Here is a 23934-nt window from a genome sequence, read left to right as displayed (position 1 = left end):
GCCCCGGGCCCTGAAGCCTCCGGGGCCACGTCCCTGTGAGCGACGTGCGGGATCTTGGGCGGGGCGCCAAGCGCCGAAGGGTTTGCTGGGTCACGGCCGCCCTGGGCTGGGAGGTGGTCGCCAAACCCTCCGCCGCCGCCCGATACCCGAGACCTCCGTTGCCCCTGCCTGGGCGGGCGAGGGGGCCCTGCCGGGGCGGGCCGGCCGCCAGGCTGGCGTTAAGGCGCCAGCGCCAGCGAAACTGGGCCTCAAGAGGCCGCCCGCGGCCCCCCGCCCCCGTCTACGGCCATACCACCCTGAACGCGCCCGATCTCGTCTGATCTCGGAAGCTAAGCAGGGTCGGGCCTGGTTAGTACTTGGATGGGAGACCGCCTGGGAATACCGGGTGCTGTAGGCTTTTTGCCTCCCGCTCCGCCCGCCTTCTCCTTTACTCGCCCGCGGCGGGGGCCGCCGGCTCCGCCCCCGCCGGGCCCCGCTGCAGGCCCCACCTCCTCAGGCCCCTCCCACCACGGCGCGCGCCGGCGGGGTCGCTCCCCGCCGGCCCGGCCGGCCAGGCGGCCAGAAGGCGGCCCTGGAAGGCAGCCGCACCCCAGACGCTCCCGGGGTGGCTGGCCCGGACCCAGACTCCGCCGCGGGCCCAGTTGCCGTCCTTTCGGCCCGCGAGCCCCTCGACCTGCACCTGGCCGCCCCCACCGGCGCCCAACCCCGGCGCCGCCACCTGTGTGCCGGTGTGTCCCTCCACAGCTCCTTCCGACAAAAGCCCCCCCCCACCCCGCCCCTCTGGCGTGTCACCGCGGCCGGGTGCGGGAGCGGGATCGAGGGCAGGGGCCGCTTCCCCGGGCCTGCCGGCCACCAGGGGCGGGGTCCTGAGCTCGGCGGGGGGTGTGGGGGCAAGGGTGGCCTTGCCGGGGCTGAGGGGCCGTGGCGACTCAATGGTGGCTCCCGGTGGCTTCGGGCCAGCTGCTGTCGGGCAGGAGGGCCGGCCCGGGCTGCGGCCGGGCTGCGCCTAGGGCCGCGTGGGCGGGCAGGGCCGATGCCCAAGGGACCGCGGGCCCCGGGCCCTGAAGCCTCCGGGGCCACGTCCCTGTGAGCGACGTGCGGGATCTTGGGCGGGGCGCCAAGCGCCGAAGGGTTTGCTGGGTCACGGCCGCCCTGGGCTGGGAGGTGGTCGCCAAACCCTCCGCCGCCGCCCGATACCCGAGACCTCCGTTGCCCCTGCCTGGGCGGGCGAGGGGGCCCTGCCGGGGCGGGCCGGCCGCCAGGCTGGCGTTAAGGCGCCAGCGCCAGCGAAACTGGGCCTCAAGAGGCCGCCCGCGGCCCCCCGCCCCCGTCTACGGCCATACCACCCTGAACGCGCCCGATCTCGTCTGATCTCGGAAGCTAAGCAGGGTCGGGCCTGGTTAGTACTTGGATGGGAGACCGCCTGGGAATACCGGGTGCTGTAGGCTTTTTGCCTCCCGCTCCGCCCGCCTTCTCCTTTACTCGCCCGCGGCGGGGTCGCCGGCTCCGCCCCCGCCGGGCCCCGCTGCAGGCCCCACCTCCTCAGGCCCCTCCCACCACGGCGCGCGCCGGCGGGGTCGCTCCCCGCCGGCCCGGCCGGCCAGGCGGCCAGAAGGCGGCCCTGGAAGGCAGCCGCACCCCACACGCTCCCGGGGTGGCTGGCCCGGACCCAGACTCCGCCGCGGGCCCAGTTGCCGTCCTTTCGGCCCGCGAGCCCCTCGACCTGCACCTGGCCGCCCCCACCGGCGCCCAACCCCGGCGCCGCCACCTGTGTGCCGGTGTGTCCCTCCACAGCTCCCTCTGACAAAAGCCCCCCCCCACCCCGCCCCTCTGGCGTGTCACCGCGGCCGGGTGCGGGAGCGGGATCGAGGGCAGGGGCCGCTTCCCCGGGCCTGCCGGCCACCAGGGGCGGGGTCCTGAGCTCGGCGGGGGGTGTGGGGGCAAGGGTGGCCTTGCCGGGGCTGAGGGGCCGTGGCGACTCAATGGTGGCTCCCGGTGGCTTCGGGCCAGCTGCTGTCGGGCAGGAGGGCCGGCCCGGGCTGCGGCCGGGCTGCGCCTAGGGCCGCGTGGGCGGGCAGGGCCGATGCCCAAGGGACCGCGGGCCCCGGGCCCTGAAGCCTCCGGGGCCACGTCCCTGTGAGCGACGTGCGGGATCTTGGGCGGGGCGCCAAGCGCCGAAGGGTTTGCTGGGTCACGGCCGCCCTGGGCTGGGAGGTGGTCGCCAAACCCTCCGCCGCCGCCCGATACCCGAGACCTCCGTTGCCCCTGCCTGGGCGGGCGAGGGGGCCCTGCCGGGGCGGGCCGGCCGCCAGGCTGGCGTTAAGGCGCCAGCGCCAGCGAAACTGGGCCTCAAGAGGCCGCCCGCGGCCCCCCGCCCCCGTCTACGGCCATACCACCCTGAACGCGCCCGATCTCGTCTGATCTCGGAAGCTAAGCAGGGTCGGGCCTGGTTAGTACTTGGATGGGAGACCGCCTGGGAATACCGGGTGCTGTAGGCTTTTTGCCTCCCGCTCCGCCCGCCTTCTCCTTTACTCGCCCGCGGCGGGGGGGCCGCCGGCTCCGCCCCCGCCGAGCCCCGCTGCAGGCAGTAGTCAAGGTGGGTTTACCTGCCCGAGCAGGAAGCTTGGGCGATGGCAGAAGTGGGAAGAAACTCTTGAGCACAGGTTCTTGGGATCCACGGAGCAGCGCATGCACATGCGATGGGTGCCTACACAGCTGGCTTGCTTGTCTGTGGGGAAAGGCGAGATGGGTCAGGGCCTGGGTTCCTGAGGGGCTGAGAATCAAGGCAGGGATAGAAGAAAGGGGACAGGCCCACATCCCCTGAACCCACGCCGGCGCCCACTCACCTTTGTGGAAAATACGATTGAAAAGTGCCCGCAAGAATCTCTTCAGATGCCTCCAGAGTTGAGGCAAGAAGGGGAGGGGGGAGGCCGGGAGCAGGGTGAGCCCTGAAATCCAACCCTTGTCCCGGTCACACCCCAGCAGCCCTCCCACCTCAGCCCCTTCAAGACCCCAGGGCTCCCCCAACCGCGCTGCACAGATCCTGCCCTGACCATAGTCACCATGTTGATCCCCACGTTGAGCAAGATGAAGCTGACCGGGATCAGAAGAATTGAGTATCCTTGCTCCTGGCATTTCCTGGGGATGGGGCCAGTGAACGGCTCGGCTCGGTAGTAGTTTCGCTCACCCATGGCCGTTGGTCCCAGGACTGCCTGGGCCCTCTGCCCTCCAGTTTTAACTGGGAGCCAGACTGGGTCATAATGGGGCAGGTGGTGAGGTCACAGTGAGGGAGGGGGATGAAAAGGAGGGCCCAGAGTGGCATTCCCTGGTAACCAGGGTCAGGTAAGCTGAGCCTGGACAGTCAAACAGGGCCCGGTGGCCGGCATACATCCCCTCGAGCGGTCATTCATTCGCTCACCGCCCGCTGACTCACTTGTTCAAATGACACATTGCGTCTCTTGGCCCCTCTTGAGACTAGGAAGACCTTGGCCTCAGAGGCCTGCTGAAGGCCTGGCTGGAGTCCAGAGCCTCAGCCTTCTTCATGCCCTTCACTGGGCCTGGAGCTGGACCTGCCCAGATGTGGAACCTCCCAGTTTGGAAGCAACTTCTTGTATGAGGCTCTCTGTGGACAGGGACAGCTGAGACACAGAGGAGGTGCCCAGAGACCAGGGGTTTGGAGTCTGCAGCTGCAGATGTACTTAGTGCATGGTATAGGACCAGGAGGGGCCTGCTGGCAGAACTGTGGCCACTAAACCAAAGGGACCCTCAGGCCAAGAAGGGGACACTGGCTTCTTATTGCAGGAAGCCAAGCGCAGGGACCCAGGCTGGCAGAAGGAGTGGCGCTTCCAAGCCACAGACCACCAATGTTTCCTGGACTCTGGCGCTCTTTATTCCTCTCTCCATGCCCTGCCGCCCCCTGCCCCTGCCCCCATTTGCTGCTGGTAAGTTCACTTTCCCAGTCTGGCTCCCGTGCAGAGAGGGCCTGGAGGCCGAGGTGGAAGGTAGCAGCGAGTTGGCCCGCGCTTGGCCCTCCTGCGGTTGCCGCTTCAGCACCAGACTGTCATACACCTGGTAGTTGGCATTGCCTCCCGGGTTCCGGCTGAGTGGCATGAAGGTGGGCGGGGGTGGAGGGTGCTCGGTAGCCTGGACGTCGGGCAGGAGGTGAGAGGGGCGGAGGAGCAGCGCTGAGCTGGGAGCCGGGGCCCGCTGGTCCAAGGCCTCGGCCAGTACCGTGAGGGAGGCGGAGGTGGCCACAGGGCGCCGCAAGGGCAGGATCTCAGCCCATTCGGCCGCCGGGTGCCGCACCTCGTGGGGATCGCGGGAGTAATCCAAGTGTCCCGTGGAGGGATGCAGGCTGCGGTTGGACTCGCTGTGAGCACAGCTGGGGAGGCTACGTCTGTGGGCCGGTGGGGTGTCGCGCTACCAGGCGTCGGGCCGGTAGACCCGAGGCAACAGAGCGGATGGAGGCTCAGAGCCCTCCAGAACCAGACTCCGCCATGGGCCCAGTTGCCGTCCTTTCGGCCCGCGAGCCCCTCGACCTGCACCTGGCCGCCCCCACCGGCGCCCAGCCCCGGCGCCGCCACCTGTGTGCCGGTGTGTCCCTCCACAGCTCCCTCCGACAAAAGCCCCACCCCCACCCCGCCCCTCTGGCGTGTCACCGCGGCCGGGTGCGGGAGCGGGATCGAGGGCAGGGGCCGCTTCCCCGGGCCTGCCGGCCACCAGGGGCGGGGTCCTGAGCTCGGCGGGGGGTGTGGGGGCAAGGGTGGCCTTGCCGGGGCTGAGGGGCCGTGGCGACTCAATGGTGGCTCCCGGTGGCTTCGGGCCAGCTGCTGTCGGGCAGGAGGGCCGGCCCGGGCTGCGGCCGGGCTGCGCCTAGGGCCGCGTGGGCGGGCAGGGCCGATGCCCAAGGGACCGCGGGCCCCGGGCCCTGAAGCCTCCGGGGCCACGTCCCTGTGAGCGACGTGCGGGATCTTGGGCGGGGCGCCAAGCGCCGAAGGGTTTGCTGGGTCACGGCCGCCCTGGGCTGGGAGGTGGTCGCCAAACCCTCCGCCGCCGCCCGATACCCGAGACCTCCGTTGCCCCTGCCTGGGCGGGCGAGGGGGCCCTGCCGGGGCGGGCCGGCCGCCAGGCTGGCGTTAAGGCGCCAGCGCCAGCGAAACTGGGCCTCAAGAGGCCGCCCGCGGCCCCCCGCCCCCGTCTACGGCCATACCACCCTGAACGCGCCCGATCTCGTCTGATCTCGGAAGCTAAGCAGGGTCGGGCCTGGTTAGTACTTGGATGGGAGACCGCCTGGGAATACCGGGTGCTGTAGGCTTTTTGCCTCCCGCTCCGCCCGCCTTCTCCTTTACTCGCCCGCGGCGGGGGCCGCCGGCTCCGCCCCCGCCGGGCCCCGCTGCAGGCCCCACCTCCTCAGGCCCCTCCCACCACGGCGCGCGCCGGCGGGGTCGCTCCCCGCCGGCCCGGCCGGCCAGGCGGCCAGAAGGCGGCCCTGGAAGGCAGCCGCACCCCAGACGCTCCCGGGGTGGCTGGCCCGGACCCAGACTCCGCCGCGGGCCCAGTTGCCGTCCTTTCGGCCCGCGAGCCCCTCGATCTGCACCTGGCCGCCCCCACCGGCGCCCAACCCCGGCGCCGCCACCTGTGTGCCGGTGTGTCCCTCCACAGCTCCCTCCGACAAAAGCCCCCCCCCACCCCGCCCCTCTGGCGTGTCACCGCGGCCGGGTGCGGGAGCGGGATCGAGGGCAGGGGCCGCTTCCCCGGGCCTGCCGGCCACCAGGGGCGGGGTCCTGAGCTCGGCGGGGGGTGTGGGGGCAAGGGTGGCCTTGCCGGGGCTGAGGGGCCGTGGCGACTCAATGGTGGCTCCCGGTGGCTTCGGGCCAGCTGCTGTCGGGCAGGAGGGCCGGCCCGGGCTGCGGCCGGGCTGCGCCTAGGGCCGCGTGGGCGGGCAGGGCCGATGCCCAAGGGACCGCGGGCCCCGGGCCCTGAAGCCTCCGGGGCCACGTCCCTGTGAGCGACGTGCGGGATCTTGGGCGGGGCGCCAAGCGCCGAAGGGTTTGCTGGGTCACGGCCGCCCTGGGCTGGGAGGTGGTCGCCAAACCCTCCGCCGCCGCCCGATACCCGAGACCTCCGTTGCCCCTGCCTGGGCGGGCGAGGGGGCCCTGCCGGGGCGGGCCGGCCGCCAGGCTGGCGTTAAGGCGCCAGCGCCAGCGAAACTGGGCCTCAAGAGGCCGCCCGCGGCCCCCCGCCCCCGTCTACGGCCATACCACCCTGAACGCGCCCGATCTCGTCTGATCTCGGAAGCTAAGCAGGGTCGGGCCTGGTTAGTACTTGGATGGGAGACCGCCTGGGAATACCGGGTGCTGTAGGCTTTTTGCCTCCCGCTCCGCCCGCCTTCTCCTTTACTCGCCCGCGGCGGGGGCCGCCGGCTCCGCCCCCGCCGGGCCCCGCTGCAGGCCCCACCTCCTCAGGCCCCTCCCACCACGGCGCGCGCCGGCGGGGTCGCTCCCCGCCGGCCCGGCCGGCCAGGCGGCCAGAAGGCGGCCCTGGAAGGCAGGCGCACCCCAGACGCTCCCGGGGTGGCTGGCCCGGACCCAGACTCCGCCGCGGGCCCAGTTGCCGTCCTTTCGGCCCGCGAGCCCCTCGACCTGCACCTGGCCGCCCCCACCGGCGCCCAGCCCCGGCGCCGCCACCTGTGTGCCGGTGTGTCCCTCCACAGCTCCCTCTGACAAAAGCCCCCCCCCACCCCGCCCCTCTGGCGTGTCACCGCGGCCGGGTGCGGGAGCGGGATCGAGGGCAGGGGCCGCTTCCCCGGGCCTGCCGGCCACCAGGGGCGGGGTCCTGAGCTCGGCGGGGGGTGTGGGGGCAAGGGTGGCCTTGCCGGGGCTGAGGGGCCGTGGCGACTCAATGGTGGCTCCCGGTGGCTTCGGGCCAGCTGCTGTCGGGCAGGAGGGCCGGCCCGGGCTGCGGCCGGGCTGCGCCTAGGGCCGCGTGGGCGGGCAGGGCCGATGCCCAAGGGACCGCGGGCCCCGGGCCCTGAAGCCTCCGGGGCCACGTCCCTGTGAGCGACGTGCGGGATCTTGGGCGGGGCGCCAAGCGCCGAAGGGTTTGCTGGGTCACGGCCGCCCTGGGCTGGGAGGTGGTCGCCAAACCCTCCGCCGCCGCCCGATACCCGAGACCTCCGTTGCCCCTGCCTGGGCGGGCGAGGGGGCCCTGCCGGGGCGGGCCGGCCGCCAGGCTGGCGTTAAGGCGCCAGCGCCAGCGAAACTGGGCCTCAAGAGGCCGCCCGCGGCCCCCCGCCCCCGTCTACGGCCATACCACCCTGAACGCGCCCGATCTCGTCTGATCTCGGAAGCTAAGCAGGGTCGGGCCTGGTTAGTACTTGGATGGGAGACCGCCTGGGAATACCGGGTGCTGTAGGCTTTTTGCCTCCCGCTCCGCCCGCCTTCTCCTTTACTCGCCCGCGGCGGGGTCGCCGGCTCCGCCCCCGCCGGGCCCCGCTGCAGGCCCCACCTCCTCAGGCCCCTCCCACCACGGCGCGCGCCGGCGGGGTCGCTCCCCGCCGGCCCGGCCGGCCAGGCGGCCAGAAGGCGGCCCTGGAAGGCAGCCGCACCCCAGACGCTCCCGGGGTGGCTGGCCCGGACCCAGACTCCGCCGCGGGCCCAGTTGCCGTCCTTTCGGCCCGCGAGCCCCTCGACCTGCACCTGGCCGCCCCCACCGGCGCCCAACCCCGGCGCCGCCACCTGTGTGCCGGTGTGTCCCTCCACAGCTCCCTCCGACAAAAGCCCCCCCCCACCCCGCCCCTCTGGCGTGTCACCGCGGCCGGGTGCGGGAGCGGGATCGAGGGCAGGGGCCGCTTCCCCGGGCCTGCCGGCCACCAGGGGCGGGGTCCTGAGCTCGGCGGGGGGTGTGGGGGCAAGGGTGGCCTTGCCGGGGCTGAGGGGCCGTGGCGACTCAATGGTGGCTCCCGGTGGCTTCGGGCCAGCTGCTGTCGGGCAGGAGGGCCGGCCCGGGCTGCGGCCGGGCTGCGCCTAGGGCCGCGTGGGCGGGCAGGGCCGATGCCCAAGGGACCGCGGGCCCCGGGCCCTGAAGCCTCCGGGGCCACGTCCCTGTGAGCGACGTGCGGGATCTTGGGCGGGGCGCCAAGCGCCGAAGGGTTTGCTGGGTCACGGCCGCCCTGGGCTGGGAGGTGGTCGCCAAACCCTCCGCCGCCGCCCGATACCCGAGACCTCCGTTGCCCCTGCCTGGGCGGGCGAGGGGGCCCTGCCGGGGCGGGCCGGCCGCCAGGCTGGCGTTAAGGCGCCAGCGCCAGCGAAACTGGGCCTCAAGAGGCCGCCCGCGGCCCCCCGCCCCCGTCTACGGCCATACCACCCTGAACGCGCCCGATCTCGTCTGATCTCGGAAGCTAAGCAGGGTCGGGCCTGGTTAGTACTTGGATGGGAGACCGCCTGGGAATACCGGGTGCTGTAGGCTTTTTGCCTCCCGCTCCGCCCGCCTTCTCCTTTACTCGCCCGCGGCGGGGGCCGCCGGCTCCGCCCCCGCCGGGCCCCGCTGCAGGCCCCACCTCCTCAGGCCCCTCCCACCACGGCGCGCGCCGGCGGGGTCGCTCCCCGCCGGCCCGGCCGGCCAGGCGGCCAGAAGGCGGCCCTGGAAGGCAGGCGCACCCCAGACGCTCCCGGGGTGGCTGGCCCGGACCCAGACTCCGCCGCGGGCCCAGTTGCCGTCCTTTCGGCCCGCGAGCCCCTCGACCTGCACCTGGCCGCCCCCACCGGCGCCCAGCCCCGGCGCCGCCACCTGTGTGCCGGTGTGTCCCTCCACAGCTCCCTCTGACAAAAGCCCCCCCCCACCCCGCCCCTCTGGCGTGTCACCGCGGCCGGGTGCGGGAGCGGGATCGAGGGCAGGGGCCGCTTCCCCGGGCCTGCCGGCCACCAGGGGCGGGGTCCTGAGCTCGGCGGGGGGTGTGGGGGCAAGGGTGGCCTTGCCGGGGCTGAGGGGCCGTGGCGACTCAATGGTGGCTCCCGGTGGCTTCGGGCCAGCTGCTGTCGGGCAGGAGGGCCGGCCCGGGCTGCGGCCGGGCTGCGCCTAGGGCCGCGTGGGCGGGCAGGGCCGATGCCCAAGGGACCGCGGGCCCCGGGCCCTGAAGCCTCCGGGGCCACGTCCCTGTGAGCGACGTGCGGGATCTTGGGCGGGGCGCCAAGCGCCGAAGGGTTTGCTGGGTCACGGCCGCCCTGGGCTGGGAGGTGGTCGCCAAACCCTCCGCCGCCGCCCGATACCCGAGACCTCCGTTGCCCCTGCCTGGGCGGGCGAGGGGGCCCTGCCGGGGCGGGCCGGCCGCCAGGCTGGCGTTAAGGCGCCAGCGCCAGCGAAACTGGGCCTCAAGAGGCCGCCCGCGGCCCCCCGCCCCCGTCTACGGCCATACCACCCTGAACGCGCCCGATCTCGTCTGATCTCGGAAGCTAAGCAGGGTCGGGCCTGGTTAGTACTTGGATGGGAGACCGCCTGGGAATACCGGGTGCTGTAGGCTTTTTGCCTCCCGCTCCGCCCGCCTTCTCCTTTACTCGCCCGCGGCGGGGGCCGCCGGCTCCGCCCCCGCCGGGCCCCGCTGCAGGCCCCACCTCCTCAGGCCCCTCCCACCACGGCGCGCGCCGGCGGGGTCGCTCCCCGCCGGCCCGGCCGGCCAGGCGGCCAGAAGGCGGCCCTGGAAGGCAGGCGCACCCCAGACGCTCCCGGGGTGGCTGGCCCGGACCCAGACTCCGCCGCGGGCCCAGTTGCCGTCCTTTCGGCCCGCGAGCCCCTCGACCTGCACCTGGCCGCCCCCACCGGCGCCCAGCCCCGGCGCCGCCACCTGTGTGCCGGTGTGTCCCTCCACAGCTCCCTCCGACAAAAGCCCCCCCCCACCCCGCCCCTCTGGCGTGTCACCGCGGCCGGGTGCGGGAGCGGGATCGAGGGCAGGGGCCGCTTCCCCGGGCCTGCCGGCCACCAGGGGCGGGGTCCTGAGCTCGGCGGGGGGTGTGGGGGCAAGGGTGGCCTTGCCGGGGCTGAGGGGCCGTGGCGACTCAATGGTGGCTCCCGGTGGCTTCGGGCCAGCTGCTGTCGGGCAGGAGGGCCGGCCCGGGCTGCGGCCGGGCTGCGCCTAGGGCCGCGTGGGCGGGCAGGGCCGATGCCCAAGGGACCGCGGGCCCCGGGCCCTGAAGCCTCCGGGGCCACGTCCCTGTGAGCGACGTGCGGGATCTTGGGCGGGGCGCCAAGCGCCGAAGGGTTTGCTGGGTCACGGCCGCCCTGGGCTGGGAGGTGGTCGCCAAACCCTCCGCCGCCGCCCGATACCCGAGACCTCCGTTGCCCCTGCCTGGGCGGGCGAGGGGGCCCTGCCGGGGCGGGCCGGCCGCCAGGCTGGCGTTAAGGCGCCAGCGCCAGCGAAACTGGGCCTCAAGAGGCCGCCCGCGGCCCCCCGCCCCCGTCTACGGCCATACCACCCTGAACGCGCCCGATCTCGTCTGATCTCGGAAGCTAAGCAGGGTCGGGCCTGGTTAGTACTTGGATGGGAGACCGCCTGGGAATACCGGGTGCTGTAGGCTTTTTGCCTCCCGCTCCGCCCGCCTTCTCCTTTACTCGCCCGCGGCGGGGGCCGCCGGCTCCGCCCCCGCCGGGCCCCGCTGCAGGCCCCACCTCCTCAGGCCCCTCCCACCACGGCGCGCGCCGGCGGGGTCGCTCCCCGCCGGCCCGGCCGGCCAGGCGGCCAGAAGGCGGCCCTGGAAGGCAGGCGCACCCCAGACGCTCCCGGGGTGGCTGGCCCGGACCCAGACTCCGCCGCGGGCCCAGTTGCCGTCCTTTCGGCCCGCGAGCCCCTCGACCTGCACCTGGCCGCCCCCACCGGCGCCCAGCCCCGGCGCCGCCACCTGTGTGCCGGTGTGTCCCTCCACAGCTCCCTCCGACAAAAGCCCCCCCCCACCCCGCCCCTCTGGCGTGTCACCGCGGCCGGGTGCGGGAGCGGGATCGAGGGCAGGGGCCGCTTCCCCGGGCCTGCCGGCCACCAGGGGCGGGGTCCTGAGCTCGGCGGGGGGTGTGGGGGCAAGGGTGGCCTTGCCGGGGCTGAGGGGCCGTGGCGACTCATTGGTGGCTCCCGGTGGCTTCGGGCCAGCTGCTGTCGGGCAGGAGGGCCGGCCCGGGCTGCGGCCGGGCTGCGCCTAGGGCCGCGTGGGCGGGCAGGGCCGATGCCCAAGGGACCGCGGGCCCCGGGCCCTGAAGCCTCCGGGGCCACGTCCCTGTGAGCGACGTGCGGGATCTTGGGCGGGGCGCCAAGCGCCGAAGGGTTTGCTGGGTCACGGCCGCCCTGGGCTGGGAGGTGGTCGCCAAACCCTCCGCCGCCGCCCGATACCCGAGACCTCCGTTGCCCCTGCCTGGGCGGGCGAGGGGGCCCTGCCGGGGCGGGCCGGCCGCCAGGCTGGCGTTAAGGCGCCAGCGCCAGCGAAACTGGGCCTCAAGAGGCCGCCCGCGGCCCCCCGCCCCCGTCTACGGCCATACCACCCTGAACGCGCCCGATCTCGTCTGATCTCGGAAGCTAAGCAGGGTCGGGCCTGGTTAGTACTTGGATGGGAGACCGCCTGGGAATACCGGGTGCTGTAGGCTTTTTGCCTCCCGCTCCGCCCGCCTTCTCCTTTACTCGCCCGCGGCGGGGTCGCCGGCTCCGCCCCCGCCGGGCCCCGCTGCAGGCCCCACCTCCTCAGGCCCCTCCCACCACGGCGCGCGCCGGCGGGGTCGCTCCCCGCCGGCCCGGCCGGCCAGGCGGCCAGAAGGCGGCCCTGGAAGGCAGCCGCACCCCAGACGCTCCCGGGGTGGCTGGCCCGGACCCAGACTCCGCCGCGGGCCCAGTTGCCGTCCTTTCGGCCCGCGAGCCCCTCGACCTGCACCTGGCCGCCCCCACCGGCGCCCAACCCCGGCGCCGCCACCTGTGTGCCGGTGTGTCCCTCCACAGCTCCCTCCGACAAAAGCCCCCCCCCACCCCGCCCCTCTGGCGTGTCACCGCGGCCGGGTGCGGGAGCGGGATCGAGGGCAGGGGCCGCTTCCCCGGGCCTGCCGGCCACCAGGGGCGGGGTCCTGAGCTCGGCGGGGGGTGTGGGGGCAAGGGTGGCCTTGCCGGGGCTGAGGGGCCGTGGCGACTCAATGGTGGCTCCCGGTGGCTTCGGGCCAGCTGCTGTCGGGCAGGAGGGCCGGCCCGGGCTGCGGCCGGGCTGCGCCTAGGGCCGCGTGGGCGGGCAGGGCCGATGCCCAAGGGACCGCGGGCCCCGGGCCCTGAAGCCTCCGGGGCCACGTCCCTGTGAGCGACGTGCGGGATCTTGGGCGGGGCGCCAAGCGCCGAAGGGTTTGCTGGGTCACGGCCGCCCTGGGCTGGGAGGTGGTCGCCAAACCCTCCGCCGCCGCCCGATACCCGAGACCTCCGTTGCCCCTGCCTGGGCGGGCGAGGGGGCCCTGCCGGGGCGGGCCGGCCGCCAGGCTGGCGTTAAGGCGCCAGCGCCAGCGAAACTGGGCCTCAAGAGGCCGCCCGCGGCCCCCCGCCCCCGTCTACGGCCATACCACCCTGAACGCGCCCGATCTCGTCTGATCTCGGAAGCTAAGCAGGGTCGGGCCTGGTTAGTACTTGGATGGGAGACCGCCTGGGAATACCGGGTGCTGTAGGCTTTTTGCCTCCCGCTCCGCCCGCCTTCTCCTTTACTCGCCCGCGGCGGGGGCCGCCGGCTCCGCCCCCGCCGGGCCCCGCTGCAGGCCCCACCTCCTCAGGCCCCTCCCACCACGGCGCGCGCCGGCGGGGTCGCTCCCCGCCGGCCCGGCCGGCCAGGCGGCCAGAAGGCGGCCCTGGAAGGCAGGCGCACCCCAGACGCTCCCGGGGTGGCTGGCCCGGACCCAGACTCCGCCGCGGGCCCAGTTGCCGTCCTTTCGGCCCGCGAGCCCCTCGACCTGCACCTGGCCGCCCCCACCGGCGCCCAGCCCCGGCGCCGCCACCTGTGTGCCGGTGTGTCCCTCCACAGCTCCCTCCGACAAAAGCCCCCCCCCACCCCGCCCCTCTGGCGTGTCACCGCGGCCGGGTGCGGGAGCGGGATCGAGGGCAGGGGCCGCTTCCCCGGGCCTGCCGGCCACCAGGGGCGGGGTCCTGAGCTCGGCGGGGGGTGTGGGGGCAAGGGTGGCCTTGCCGGGGCTGAGGGGCCGTGGCGACTCAATGGTGGCTCCCGGTGGCTTCGGGCCAGCTGCTGTCGGGCAGGAGGGCCGGCCCGGGCTGCGGCCGGGCTGCGCCTAGGGCCGCGTGGGCGGGCAGGGCCGATGCCCAAGGGACCGCGGGCCCCGGGCCCTGAAGCCTCCGGGGCCACGTCCCTGTGAGCGACGTGCGGGATCTTGGGCGGGGCGCCAAGCGCCGAAGGGTTTGCTGGGTCACGGCCGCCCTGGGCTGGGAGGTGGTCGCCAAACCCTCCGCCGCCGCCCGATACCCGAGACCTCCGTTGCCCCTGCCTGGGCGGGCGAGGGGGCCCTGCCGGGGCGGGCCGGCCGCCAGGCTGGCGTTAAGGCGCCAGCGCCAGCGAAACTGGGCCTCAAGAGGCCGCCCGCGGCCCCCCGCCCCCGTCTACGGCCATACCACCCTGAACGCGCCCGATCTCGTCTGATCTCGGAAGCTAAGCAGGGTCGGGCCTGGTTAGTACTTGGATGGGAGACCGCCTGGGAATACCGGGTGCTGTAGGCTTTTTGCCTCCCGCTCCGCCCGCCTTCTCCTTTACTCGCCCGCGGCGGGGGCCGCCGGCTCCGCCCCCGCCGGGCCCCGCTGCAGGCCCCACCTCCTCAGGCCCCTCCCACCACGGCGCGCGCCGGCGGGGTCGCTCCCCGCCGGCCCGGCTGGCCAGGCGGCCAGAAGGCGGCCCTGGAAGGCAGGCGCACCCCAGACGCTCCCGGGGTGGCTGGCCCGGACCCAGACTCCGCCGCGGGCCCAGTTGCCGTCCTTTCGGCCCGCGAGCCCCTCGACCTGCACCTGGCCGCCCCCACCGGCGCCCAGCCCCGGCGCCGCCACCTGTGTGCCGGTGTGTCCCTCCACAGCTCCCTCCGACAAAAGCCCCCCCCCACCCCGCCCCTCTGGCGTGTCACCGCGGCCGGGTGCGGGAGCGGGATCGAGGGCAGGGGCCGCTTCCCCGGGCCTGCCGGCCACCAGGGGCGGGGTCCTGAGCTCGGCGGGGGGTGTGGGGGCAAGGGTGGCCTTGCCGGGGCTGAGGGGCCGTGGCGACTCATTGGTGGCTCCCGGTGGCTTCGGGCCAGCTGCTGTCGGGCAGGAGGGCCGGCCCGGGCTGCGGCCGGGCTGCGCCTAGGGCCGCGTGGGCGGGCAGGGCCGATGCCCAAGGGACCGCGGGCCCCGGGCCCTGAAGCCTCCGGGGCCACGTCCCTGTGAGCGACGTGCGGGATCTTGGGCGGGGCGCCAAGCGCCGAAGGGTTTGCTGGGTCACGGCCGCCCTGGGCTGGGAGGTGGTCGCCAAACCCTCCGCCGCCGCCCGATACCCGAGACCTCCGTTGCCCCTGCCTGGGCGGGCGAGGGGGCCCTGCCGGGGCGGGCCGGCCGCCAGGCTGGCGTTAAGGCGCCAGCGCCAGCGAAACTGGGCCTCAAGAGGCCGCCCGCGGCCCCCCGCCCCCGTCTACGGCCATACCACCCTGAACGCGCCCGATCTCGTCTGATCTCGGAAGCTAAGCAGGGTCGGGCCTGGTTAGTACTTGGATGGGAGACCGCCTGGGAATACCGGGTGCTGTAGGCTTTTTGCCTCCCGCTCCGCCCGCCTTCTCCTTTACTCGCCCGCGGCGGGGGGGCCGCCGGCTCCGCCCCCGCCGAGCCCCGCTGCAGGCAGTAGTCAAGGTGGGTTTACCTGCCCGAGCAGGAAGCTTGGGCGATGGCAGAAGTGGGAAGAAACTCTTGAGCACAGGTTCTTGGGATCCACGGAGCAGCGCATGCACATGCGATGGGTGCCTACACAGCTGGCTTGCTTGTCTGTGGGGAAAGGCGAGATGGGTCAGGGCCTGGGTTCCTGAGGGGCTGAGAATCAAGGCAGGGATAGAAGAAAGGGGACAGGCCCACATCCCCTGAACCCACGCCGGCGCCCACTCACCTTTGTGGAAAATACGATTGAAAAGTGCCCGCAAGAATCTCTTCAGATGCCTCCAGAGTTGAGGCAAGAAGGGGAGGGGGGAGGCCGGGAGCAGGGTGAGCCCTGAAATCCAACCCTTGTCCCGGTCACACCCCAGCAGCCCTCCCACCTCAGCCCCTTCAAGACCCCAGGGCTCCCCCAACCGCGCTGCACAGATCCTGCCCTGACCATAGTCACCATGTTGATCCCCACGTTGAGCAAGATGAAGCTGACCGGGATCAGAAGAATTGAGTATCCTTGCTCCTGGCATTTCCTGGGGATGGGGCCAGTGAACGGCTCGGCTCGGTAGTAGTTTCGCTCACCCATGGCCGTTGGTCCCAGGACTGCCTGGGCCCTCTGCCCTCCAGTTTTAACTGGGAGCCAGACTGGGTCATAATGGGGCAGGTGGTGAGGTCACAGTGAGGGAGGGGGATGAAAAGGAGGGCCCAGAGTGGCATTCCCTGGTAACCAGGGTCAGGTAAGCTGAGCCTGGACAGTCAAACAGGGCCCGGTGGCCGGCATACATCCCCTCGAGCGGTCATTCATTCGCTCACCGCCCGCTGACTCACTTGTTCAAATGACACATTGCGTCTCTTGGCCCCTCTTGAGACTAGGAAGACCTTGGCCTCAGAGGCCTGCTGAAGGCCTGGCTGGAGTCCAGAGCCTCAGCCTTCTTCATGCCCTTCACTGGGCCTGGAGCTGGACCTGCCCAGATGTGGAACCTCCCAGTTTGGAAGCAACTTCTTGTATGAGGCTCTCTGTGGACAGGGACAGCTGAGACACAGAGGAGGTGCCCAGAGACCAGGGGTTTGGAGTCTGCAGCTGCAGATGTACTTAGTGCATGGTATAGGACCAGGAGGGGCCTGCTGGCAGAACTGTGGCCACTAAACCAAAGGGACCCTCAGGCCAAGAAGGGGACACTGGCTTCTTATTGCAGGAAGCCAAGCGCAGGGACCCAGGCTGGCAGAAGGAGTGGCGCTTCCAAGCCACAGACCACCAATGTTTCCTGGACTCTGGCGCTCTTTATTCCTCTCTCCATGCCCTGCCGCCCCCTGCCCCTGCCCCCATTTGCTGCTGGTAAGTTCACTTTCCCAGTCTGGCTCCCGTGCAGAGAGGGCCTGGAGGCCGAGGTGGAAGGTAGCAGCGAGTTGGCCCGCGCTTGGCCCTCCTGCGGTTGCCGCTTCAGCACCAGACTGTCATACACCTGGTAGTTGGCATTGCCTCCCGGGTTCCGGCTGAGTGGCATGAAGGTGGGCGGGGGTGGAGGGTGCTCGGTAGCCTGGACGTCGGGCAGGAGGTGAGAGGGGCGGAGGAGCAGCGCTGAGCTGGGAGCCGGGGCCCGCTGGTCCAAGGCCTCGGCCAGTACCGTGAGGGAGGCGGAGGTGGCCACAGGGCGCCGCAAGGGCAGGATCTCAGCCCATTCGGCCGCCGGGTGCCGCACCTCGTGGGGATCGCGGGAGTAATCCAAGTGTCCCGTGGAGGGATGCAGGCTGCGGTTGGACTCGCTGTGAGCACAGCTGGGGAGGCTACGTCTGTGGGCCGGTGGGGTGTCGCGCTACCAGGCGTCGGGCCGGTAGACCCGAGGCAACAGAGCGGATGGAGGCTCAGAGCCCTCCAGACCCAGACTCCGCCATGGGCCCAGTTGCCGTCCTTTCGGCCCGCGAGCCCCTCGACCTGCACCTGGCCGCCCCCACCGGCGCCCAGCCCCGGCGCCGCCACCTGTGTGCCGGTATGTCCCTCCACAGCTCCCTCCGTCAAAAGCCCCCCCCCACCCCGCCCCTCTGGCGTGTCACCGCGGCCGGGTGCGGGAGCGGGATCGAGGGCAGGGGCCGCTTCCCCGGGCCTGCCGGCCACCAGGGGCGGGGTCCTGAGCTCGGCGGGGGGTGTGGGGGCAAGGGTGGCCTTGCCGGGGCTGAGGGGCCGTGGCGACTCAATGGTGGCTCCCGGTGGCTTCGGGCCAGCTGCTGTCGGGCAGGAGGGCCGGCCCGGGCTGCGGCCGGGCTGCGCCTAGGGCCGCGTGGGCGGGCAGGGCCGATGCCCAAGGGACCGCGGGCCCCGGGCCCTGAAGCCTCCGGGGCCACGTCCCTGTGAGCGACGTGCGGGATCTTGGGCGGGGCGCCAAGCGCCGAAGGGTTTGCTGGGTCACGGCCGCCCTGGGCTGGGAGGTGGTCGCCAAACCCTCCGCCGCCGCCCGATACCCGAGACCTCCGTTGCCCCTGCCTGGGCGGGCGAGGGGGCCCTGCCGGGGCGGGCCGGCCGCCAGGCTGGCGTTAAGGCGCCAGCGCCAGCGAAACTGGGCCTCAAGAGGCCGCCCGCGGCCCCCCGCCCCCGTCTACGGCCATACCACCCTGAACGCGCCCGATCTCGTCTGATCTCGGAAGCTAAGCAGGGTCGGGCCTGGTTAGTACTTGGATGGGAGACCGCCTGGGAATACCGGGTGCTGTAGGCTTTTTGCCTCCCGCTCCGCCCGCCTTCTCCTTTACTCGCCCGCGGCGGGGGGGCCGCCGGCTCCGCCCCCGCCGAGCCCCGCTGCAGGCAGTAGTCAAGGTGGGTTTACCTGCCCGAGCAGGAAGCTTGGGCGATGGCAGAAGTGGGAAGAAACTCTTGAGCACAGGTTCTTGGGATCCACGGAGCAGCGCATGCACATGCGATGGGTGCCTACACAGCTGGCTTGCTTGTCTGTGGGGAAAGGCGAGATGGGTCAGGGCCTGGGTTCCTGAGGGGCTGAGAATCAAGGCAGGGATAGAAGAAAGGGGACAGGCCCACATCCCCTGAACCCACGCCGGCGCCCACTCACCTTTGTGGAAAATACGATTGAAAAGTGCCCGCAAGAATCTCTTCAGATGCCTCCAGAGTTGAGGGAAGAAGGGGAGGGGGGAGGCCGGGAGCAGGGTGAGCCCTGAAATCCAACCCTTATCCCGGTCACACCCCAGCAGCCCTCCCACCTCAGCCCCTTCAAGACCCCAGGGCTCCCCCAACCGCGCTGCACAGATCCTGCCCTGACCATAGTCACCATGTTGATCCCCACGTTGAGCAAGATGAAGCTGACCGGGATCAGAAGAATTGAGTATCCTTGCTCCTGGCATTTCCTGGGGATGGGGCCAGTGAACGGCTCAGCTCGGTAGTAGTTTCGCTCACCCATGGCTGTTGGTCCCAGGACTGCCTGGGCCCTCTGCCCTCCAGTTTTAACTGGGAGCCAGACTGGGTCATAATGGGGCAGGTGGTGAGGTCACAGTGAGGGAGGGGGATGAAAAGGAGGGCCCAGAGTGGCATTCCCTGGTAACCAAGGTCAGGTAAGCTGAGCCTGGACAGTCAAACAGGGCCCGGTGGCCGGCATACATCCCCTCGAGTGGTCATTCATTCGCTCACCGCCCGCTGACTCACTTGTTCAAATGACACATTGCGTCTCTTGGCCCCTCTTGAGACTAGGAAGACCTTGGCCTCAGAGGCCTGCTGAAGGCCTGGCTGGAGTCCAGAGCCTCAGCCTTCTTCATGCCCTTCACTGGGCCTGGAGCTGGACCTGCCCAGATGTGGAACCTCCCAGTTTGGAAGCAACTTCTTGTATGAGGCTCTCTGTGGACAGGGACAGCTGAGACACAGAGGAGGTGCCCAGAGACCAGGGGTTTGGAGTCTGCAGCTGCAGATGTACTTAGTGCATGGTATAGGACCAGGAGGGGCCTGCTGGCAGAACTGTGGCCACTAAACCAAAGGGACCCTCAGGCCAAGAAGGGGACACTGGCTTCTTATTGCAGGAAGCCAAGCGCAGGGACCCAGGCTGGCAGAAGGAGTGGCGCTTCCAAGCCACAGACCACCAATGTTTCCTGGACTCTGGCGCTCTTTATTCCTCTCTCCATGCCCTGCCGCCCCCTGCCCCTGCCCCCACTTGCTGCTGGTAAGTTCATTTTCCCAGTCTGGCTCCCGTGCAGAGAGGGCCTGGAGGCCGAGGTGGAAGGTAGCAGCGAGTTGGCCCGCGCTTGGCCCTCCTGCGGTTGCCGCTTCAGCACCAGACTGTCATACACCTGGTAGTTGGCATTGCCTCCCGGGTTCCGGCTGAGTGGCATGAAGGTGGGCGGGGGTGGAGGGTGCTCGGTAGCCTGGACGTCGGGCAGGAGGTGAGAGGGGCGGAGGAGCAGCGCTGAGCTGGGAGCCGGGGCCCGCTGGTCCGAGGCCTCGGCCAGTACCGTGAGGGAGGCGGAGGTGGCCACAGGGCGCCGCAAGGGCAGGATCTCAGCCCATTCGGCCGCCGGGTGCCGCACCTCGTGGGGATCGCGGGAGTAATCCAAGTGTCCCGTGGAGGGATGCAGGCTGCGGTTGGACTCGCTGTGAGCACAGCTGGGGAGGCTACGTCTCTGGGCCGGTGGGGTGTCGCGCTACCAGGCGTCGGGCCGGTAGACCCGAGGCACCAGAGCGGATGGAGGCTCAGAGCCCTCCAGACCCAGACTCCGCCATGGGCCCAGTTGCCGTCCTTTCGGCCCGCGAGCCCCTCGACCTGCACCTGGCCGCCCCCACCGGCGCCCAGCCCCGGCGCCGCCACCTGTGTGCCGGTGTGTCCCTCCACAGCTCCCTCCGACAAAAGCCCCCCCCCACCCCGCCCCTCTGGCGTGTCACCGCGGCCGGGTGCGGGAGCGGGATCGAGGGCAGGGGCCGCTTCCCCGGGCCTGCCGGCCACCAGGGGCGGGGTCCTGAGCTCGGCGGGGGGTGTGGGGGCAAGGGTGGCCTTGCCGGGGCTGAGGGGCCGTGGCGACTCAATGGTGGCTCCTGGTGGCTTCGGGCCAGCTGCTGTCGGGCAGGAGGGCCGGCCTGGGCTGCGGCCGGGCTGTGCCTAGGGCCGCGTGGGCGGGCAGGGCCGATGCCCAAGGGACCGCGGGCCCCGGGCCCTGAAGCCTCCGGGGCCACGTCCCTGTGAGCGACGTGCGGGATCTTGGGCGGGGCGCCAAGCGCCGAAGGGTTTGCTGGGTCACGGCCGCCCTGGGCTGGGAGGTGGTCGCCAAACCCTCCGCCGCCGCCCGATACCCGAGACCTCCGTTGCCCCTGCCTGGGCGGGCGAGGGGGCCCTGCCGGGGCGGGCCGGCCGCCAGGCTGGCGTTAAGGCGCCAGCGCCAGCGAAACTGGGCCTCAAGAGGCCGCCCGCGGCCCCCCGCCCCCGTCTACGGCCATACCACCCTGAACGCGCCCGATCTCGTCTGATCTCGGAAGCTAAGCAGGGTCGGGCCTGGTTAGTACTTGGATGGGAGACCGCCTGGGAATACCGGGTGCTGTAGGCTTTTTGCCTCCCGCTCCGCCCGCCTTCTCCTTTACTCGCCCGCGGCGGGGGCCGCCGGCTCCGCCCCCGCCGGGCCCCGCTGCAGGCCCCACCTCCTCAGGCCCCTCCCACCACGGCGCGCGCCGGCGGGGTCGCTCCCCGCCGGCCCGGCCGGCCAGGCGGCCAGAAGGCGGCCCTGGAAGGCAGGCGCACCCCAGACGCTCCCGGGGTGGCTGGCCCGGACCCAGACTCCGCCGCGGGCCCAGTTGCCGTCCTTTCGGCCCGCGAGCCCCTCGACCTGCACCTGGCCGCCCCCACCGGCGCCCAGCCCCGGCGCCGCCACCTGTGTGCCGGTGTGTCCCTCCACAGCTCCCTCCGACAAAAGCCCCCCCCCACCCCGCCCCTCTGGCGTGTCACCGCGGCCGGGTGCGGGAGCGGGATCGAGGGCAGGGGCCGCTTCCCCGGGCCTGCCGGCCACCAGGGGCGGGGTCCTGAGCTCGGCGGGGGGTGTGGGGGCAAGGGTGGCCTTGCCGGGGCTGAGGGGCCGTGGCGACTCAATGGTGGCTCCCGGTGGCTTCGGGCCAGCTGCTGTCGGGCAGGAGGGCCGGCCCGGGCTGCGGCCGGGCTGCGCCTAGGGCCGCGTGGGCGGGCAGGGCCGATGCCCAAGGGACCGCGGGCCCCGGGCCCTGAAGCCTCCGGGGCCACGTCCCTGTGAGCGACGTGCGGGATCTTGGGCGGGGCACCAAGCGCCGAAGGGTTTGCTGGGTCACGGCCGCCCTGGGCTGGGAGGTGGTCGCCAAACCCTCCGCCGCCGCCCGATACCCGAGACCTCCGTTGCCCCTGCCTGGGCGGGCGAGGGGGCCCTGCCGGGGCGGGCCGGCCGCCAGGCTGGCGTTAAGGCGCCAGCGCCAGCGAAACTGGGCCTCAAGAGGCCGCCCGCGGCCCCCCGCCCCCGTCTACGGCCATACCACCCTGAACGCGCCCGATCTCGTCTGATCTCGGAAGCTAAGCAGGGTCGGGCCTGGTTAGTACTTGGATGGGAGACCGCCTGGGAATACCGGGTGCTGTAGGCTTTTTGCCTCCCGCTCCGCCCGCCTTCTCCTTTACTCGCCCGCGGCGGGGGGGCCGCCGGCTCCGCCCCCGCCGAGCCCCGCTGCAGGCAGTAGTCAAGGTGGGTTTACCTGCCCGAGCAGGAAGCTTGGGCGATGGCAGAAGTGGGAAGAAACTCTTGAGCACAGGTTCTTGGGATCCACGGAGCAGCGCATGCACATGCGATGGGTGCCTACACAGCTGGCTTGCTTGTCTGTGGGGAAAGGCGAGATGGGTCAGGGCCTGGGTTCCTGAGGGGCTGAGAATCAAGGCAGGGATAGAAGAAAGGGGACAGGCCCACATCCCCTGAACCCACGCCGGCGCCCACTCACCTTTGTGGAAAATACGATTGAAAAGTGCCCGCAAGAATCTCTTCAGATGCCTCCAGAGTTGAGGCAAGAAGGGGAGGGGGGAGGCCGGGAGCAGGGTGAGCCCTGAAATCCAACCCTTGTCCCGGTCACACCCCAGCAGCCCTCCCACCTCAGCCCCTTCAAGACCCCAGGGCTCCCCCAACCGCGCTGCACAGATCCTGCCCTGACCATAGTCACCATGTTGATCCCCACGTTGAGCAAGATGAAGCTGACCGGGATCAGAAGAATTGAGTATCCTTGCTCCTGGCATTTCCTGGGGATGGGGCCAGTGAACGGCTCGGCTCGGTAGTAGTTTCGCTCACCCATGGCCGTTGGTCCCAGGACTGCCTGGGCCCTCTGCCCTCCAGTTTTAACTGGGAGCCAGACTGGGTCATAATGGGGCAGGTGGTGAGGTCACAGTGAGGGAGGGGGATGAAAAGGAGGGCCCAGAGTGGCATTCCCTGGTAACCAGGGTCAGGTAAGCTGAGCCTGGACAGTCAAACAGGGCCCGGTGGCCGGCATACATCCCCTCGAGCGGTCATTCATTCGCTCACCGCCCGCTGACTCACTTGTTCAAATGACACATTGCGTCTCTTGGCCCCTCTTGAGACTAGGAAGACCTTGGCCTCAGAGGCCTGCTGAAGGCCTGGCTGGAGTCCAGAGCCTCAGCCTTCTTCATGCCCTTCACTGGGCCTGGAGCTGGACCTGCCCAGATGTGGAACCTCCCAGTTTGGAAGCAACTTCTTGTATGAGGCTCTCTGTGGACAGGGACAGCTGAGACACAGAGGAGGTGCCCAGAGACCAGGGGTTTGGAGTCTGCAGCTGCAGATGTACTTAGTGCATGGTATAGGACCAGGAGGGGCCTGCTGGCAGAACTGTGGCCACTAAACCAAAGGGACCCTCAGGCCAAGAAGGGGACACTGGCTTCTTATTGCAGGAAGCCAAGCGCAGGGACCCAGGCTGGCAGAAGGAGTGGCGCTTCCAAGCCACAGACCACCAATGTTTCCTGGACTCTGGCGCTCTTTATTCCTCTCTCCATGCCCTGCCGCCCCCTGCCCCTGCCCCCATTTGCTGCTGGTAAGTTCACTTTCCCAGTCTGGCTCCCGTGCAGAGAGGGCCTGGAGGCCGAGGTGGAAGGTAGCAGCGAGTTGGCCCGCGCTTGGCCCTCCTGCGGTTGCCGCTTCAGCACCAGACTGTCATACACCTGGTAGTTGGCATTGCCTCCCGGGTTCCGGCTGAGTGGCATGAAGGTGGGCGGGGGTGGAGGGTGCTCGGTAGCCTGGACGTCGGGCAGGAGGTGAGAGGGGCGGAGGAGCAGCGCTGAGCTGGGAGCCGGGGCCCGCTGGTCCAAGGCCTCGGCCAGTACCGTGAGGGAGGCGGAGGTGGCCACAGGGCGCCGCAAGGGCAGGATCTCAGCCCATTCGGCCGCCGGGTGCCGCACCTCGTGGGGATCGCGGGAGTAATCCAAGTGTCCCGTGGAGGGATGCAGGCTGCGGTTGGACTCGCTGTGAGCACAGCTGGGGAGGCTACGTCTGTGGGCCGGTGGGGTGTCGCGCTACCAGGCGTCGGGCCGGTAGACCCGAGGCAACAGAGCGGATGGAGGCTCAGAGCCCTCCAGACCCAGACTCCGCCATGGGCCCAGTTGCCGTCCTTTCGGCCCGCGAGCCCCTCGACCTGCACCTGGCCGCCCCCACCGGCGCCCAGCCCCGGCGCCGCCACCTGTGTGCCGGTATGTCCCTCCACAGCTCCCTCCGTCAAAAGCCCCCCCCCACCCCGCCCCTCTGGCGTGTCACCGCGGCCGGGTGCGGGAGCGGGATCGAGGGCAGGGGCCGCTTCCCCGGGCCTGCCGGCCACCAGGGGCGGGGTCCTGAGCTCGGCGGGGGGTGTGGGGGCAAGGGTGGCCTTGCCGGGGCTGAGGGGCCGTGGCGACTCAATGGTGGCTCCCGGTGGCTTCGGGCCAGCTGCTGTCGGGCAGGAGGGCCGGCCCGGGCTGCGGCCGGGCTGCGCCTAGGGCCGCGTGGGCGGGCAGGGCCGATGCCCAAGGGACCGCGGGCCCCGGGCCCTGAAGCCTCCGGGGCCACGTCCCTGTGAGCGACGTGCGGGATCTTGGGCGGGG

General features: G+C 71.8%; 16 non-coding genes across 16 annotated transcripts; all 16 read left to right on the top strand.

Moving 5' to 3' along the window:
• The first annotated feature begins 278 nt into the window (after window positions 1-278).
• On the top strand, window positions 279-397 carry LOC132594764 (5S ribosomal RNA). Its single transcript, XR_009560933.1, has one exon. It is a non-coding gene; the product is annotated as a 5S ribosomal RNA (ribosomal RNA).
• A 932-nt stretch (window positions 398-1329) lies between these two features.
• Window positions 1330-1448, top strand: LOC132594763 (5S ribosomal RNA). Its single transcript, XR_009560932.1, has one exon. It is a non-coding gene; the product is annotated as a 5S ribosomal RNA (ribosomal RNA).
• Window positions 1449-2379: 931 nt separating this feature from the next.
• Window positions 2380-2498, top strand: LOC132594762 (5S ribosomal RNA). The gene has a single exon (XR_009560931.1). It is a non-coding gene; the product is annotated as a 5S ribosomal RNA (ribosomal RNA).
• A 2697-nt stretch (window positions 2499-5195) lies between these two features.
• LOC132594761 (5S ribosomal RNA) lies at window positions 5196-5314 on the top strand. The gene has a single exon (XR_009560930.1). It is a non-coding gene; the product is annotated as a 5S ribosomal RNA (ribosomal RNA).
• A 932-nt stretch (window positions 5315-6246) lies between these two features.
• On the top strand, window positions 6247-6365 carry LOC132594760 (5S ribosomal RNA). Its single transcript, XR_009560929.1, has one exon. It is a non-coding gene; the product is annotated as a 5S ribosomal RNA (ribosomal RNA).
• A 932-nt stretch (window positions 6366-7297) lies between these two features.
• On the top strand, window positions 7298-7416 carry LOC132594758 (5S ribosomal RNA). Its single transcript, XR_009560927.1, has one exon. It is a non-coding gene; the product is annotated as a 5S ribosomal RNA (ribosomal RNA).
• Window positions 7417-8347: 931 nt separating this feature from the next.
• Window positions 8348-8466, top strand: LOC132594757 (5S ribosomal RNA). Its single transcript, XR_009560926.1, has one exon. It is a non-coding gene; the product is annotated as a 5S ribosomal RNA (ribosomal RNA).
• Window positions 8467-9398: 932 nt separating this feature from the next.
• LOC132594756 (5S ribosomal RNA) lies at window positions 9399-9517 on the top strand. The gene has a single exon (XR_009560925.1). It is a non-coding gene; the product is annotated as a 5S ribosomal RNA (ribosomal RNA).
• A 932-nt stretch (window positions 9518-10449) lies between these two features.
• Window positions 10450-10568, top strand: LOC132594755 (5S ribosomal RNA). The gene has a single exon (XR_009560924.1). It is a non-coding gene; the product is annotated as a 5S ribosomal RNA (ribosomal RNA).
• A 932-nt stretch (window positions 10569-11500) lies between these two features.
• Window positions 11501-11619, top strand: LOC132594754 (5S ribosomal RNA). Its single transcript, XR_009560923.1, has one exon. It is a non-coding gene; the product is annotated as a 5S ribosomal RNA (ribosomal RNA).
• Window positions 11620-12550: 931 nt separating this feature from the next.
• On the top strand, window positions 12551-12669 carry LOC132594753 (5S ribosomal RNA). The gene has a single exon (XR_009560922.1). It is a non-coding gene; the product is annotated as a 5S ribosomal RNA (ribosomal RNA).
• A 932-nt stretch (window positions 12670-13601) lies between these two features.
• On the top strand, window positions 13602-13720 carry LOC132594752 (5S ribosomal RNA). The gene has a single exon (XR_009560921.1). It is a non-coding gene; the product is annotated as a 5S ribosomal RNA (ribosomal RNA).
• Window positions 13721-14652: 932 nt separating this feature from the next.
• On the top strand, window positions 14653-14771 carry LOC132594751 (5S ribosomal RNA). The gene has a single exon (XR_009560920.1). It is a non-coding gene; the product is annotated as a 5S ribosomal RNA (ribosomal RNA).
• A 2696-nt stretch (window positions 14772-17467) lies between these two features.
• LOC132594750 (5S ribosomal RNA) lies at window positions 17468-17586 on the top strand. Its single transcript, XR_009560919.1, has one exon. It is a non-coding gene; the product is annotated as a 5S ribosomal RNA (ribosomal RNA).
• A 2696-nt stretch (window positions 17587-20282) lies between these two features.
• LOC132594749 (5S ribosomal RNA) lies at window positions 20283-20401 on the top strand. Its single transcript, XR_009560918.1, has one exon. It is a non-coding gene; the product is annotated as a 5S ribosomal RNA (ribosomal RNA).
• Window positions 20402-21333: 932 nt separating this feature from the next.
• LOC132594747 (5S ribosomal RNA) lies at window positions 21334-21452 on the top strand. Its single transcript, XR_009560916.1, has one exon. It is a non-coding gene; the product is annotated as a 5S ribosomal RNA (ribosomal RNA).
• The last annotated feature ends 2482 nt before the right edge of the window (window positions 21453-23934 follow it).

This window comes from Globicephala melas, unplaced genomic scaffold (genome assembly GCF_963455315.2).
Source record: "Globicephala melas unplaced genomic scaffold, mGloMel1.2 SCAFFOLD_309, whole genome shotgun sequence".
In the NCBI taxonomy this organism is placed as follows: domain Eukaryota; kingdom Metazoa; phylum Chordata; class Mammalia; order Artiodactyla; family Delphinidae; genus Globicephala; species Globicephala melas.
Note: the sequence above shows the minus strand (reverse complement) of the source record. Positions and strands in the feature narration are given on the sequence as shown.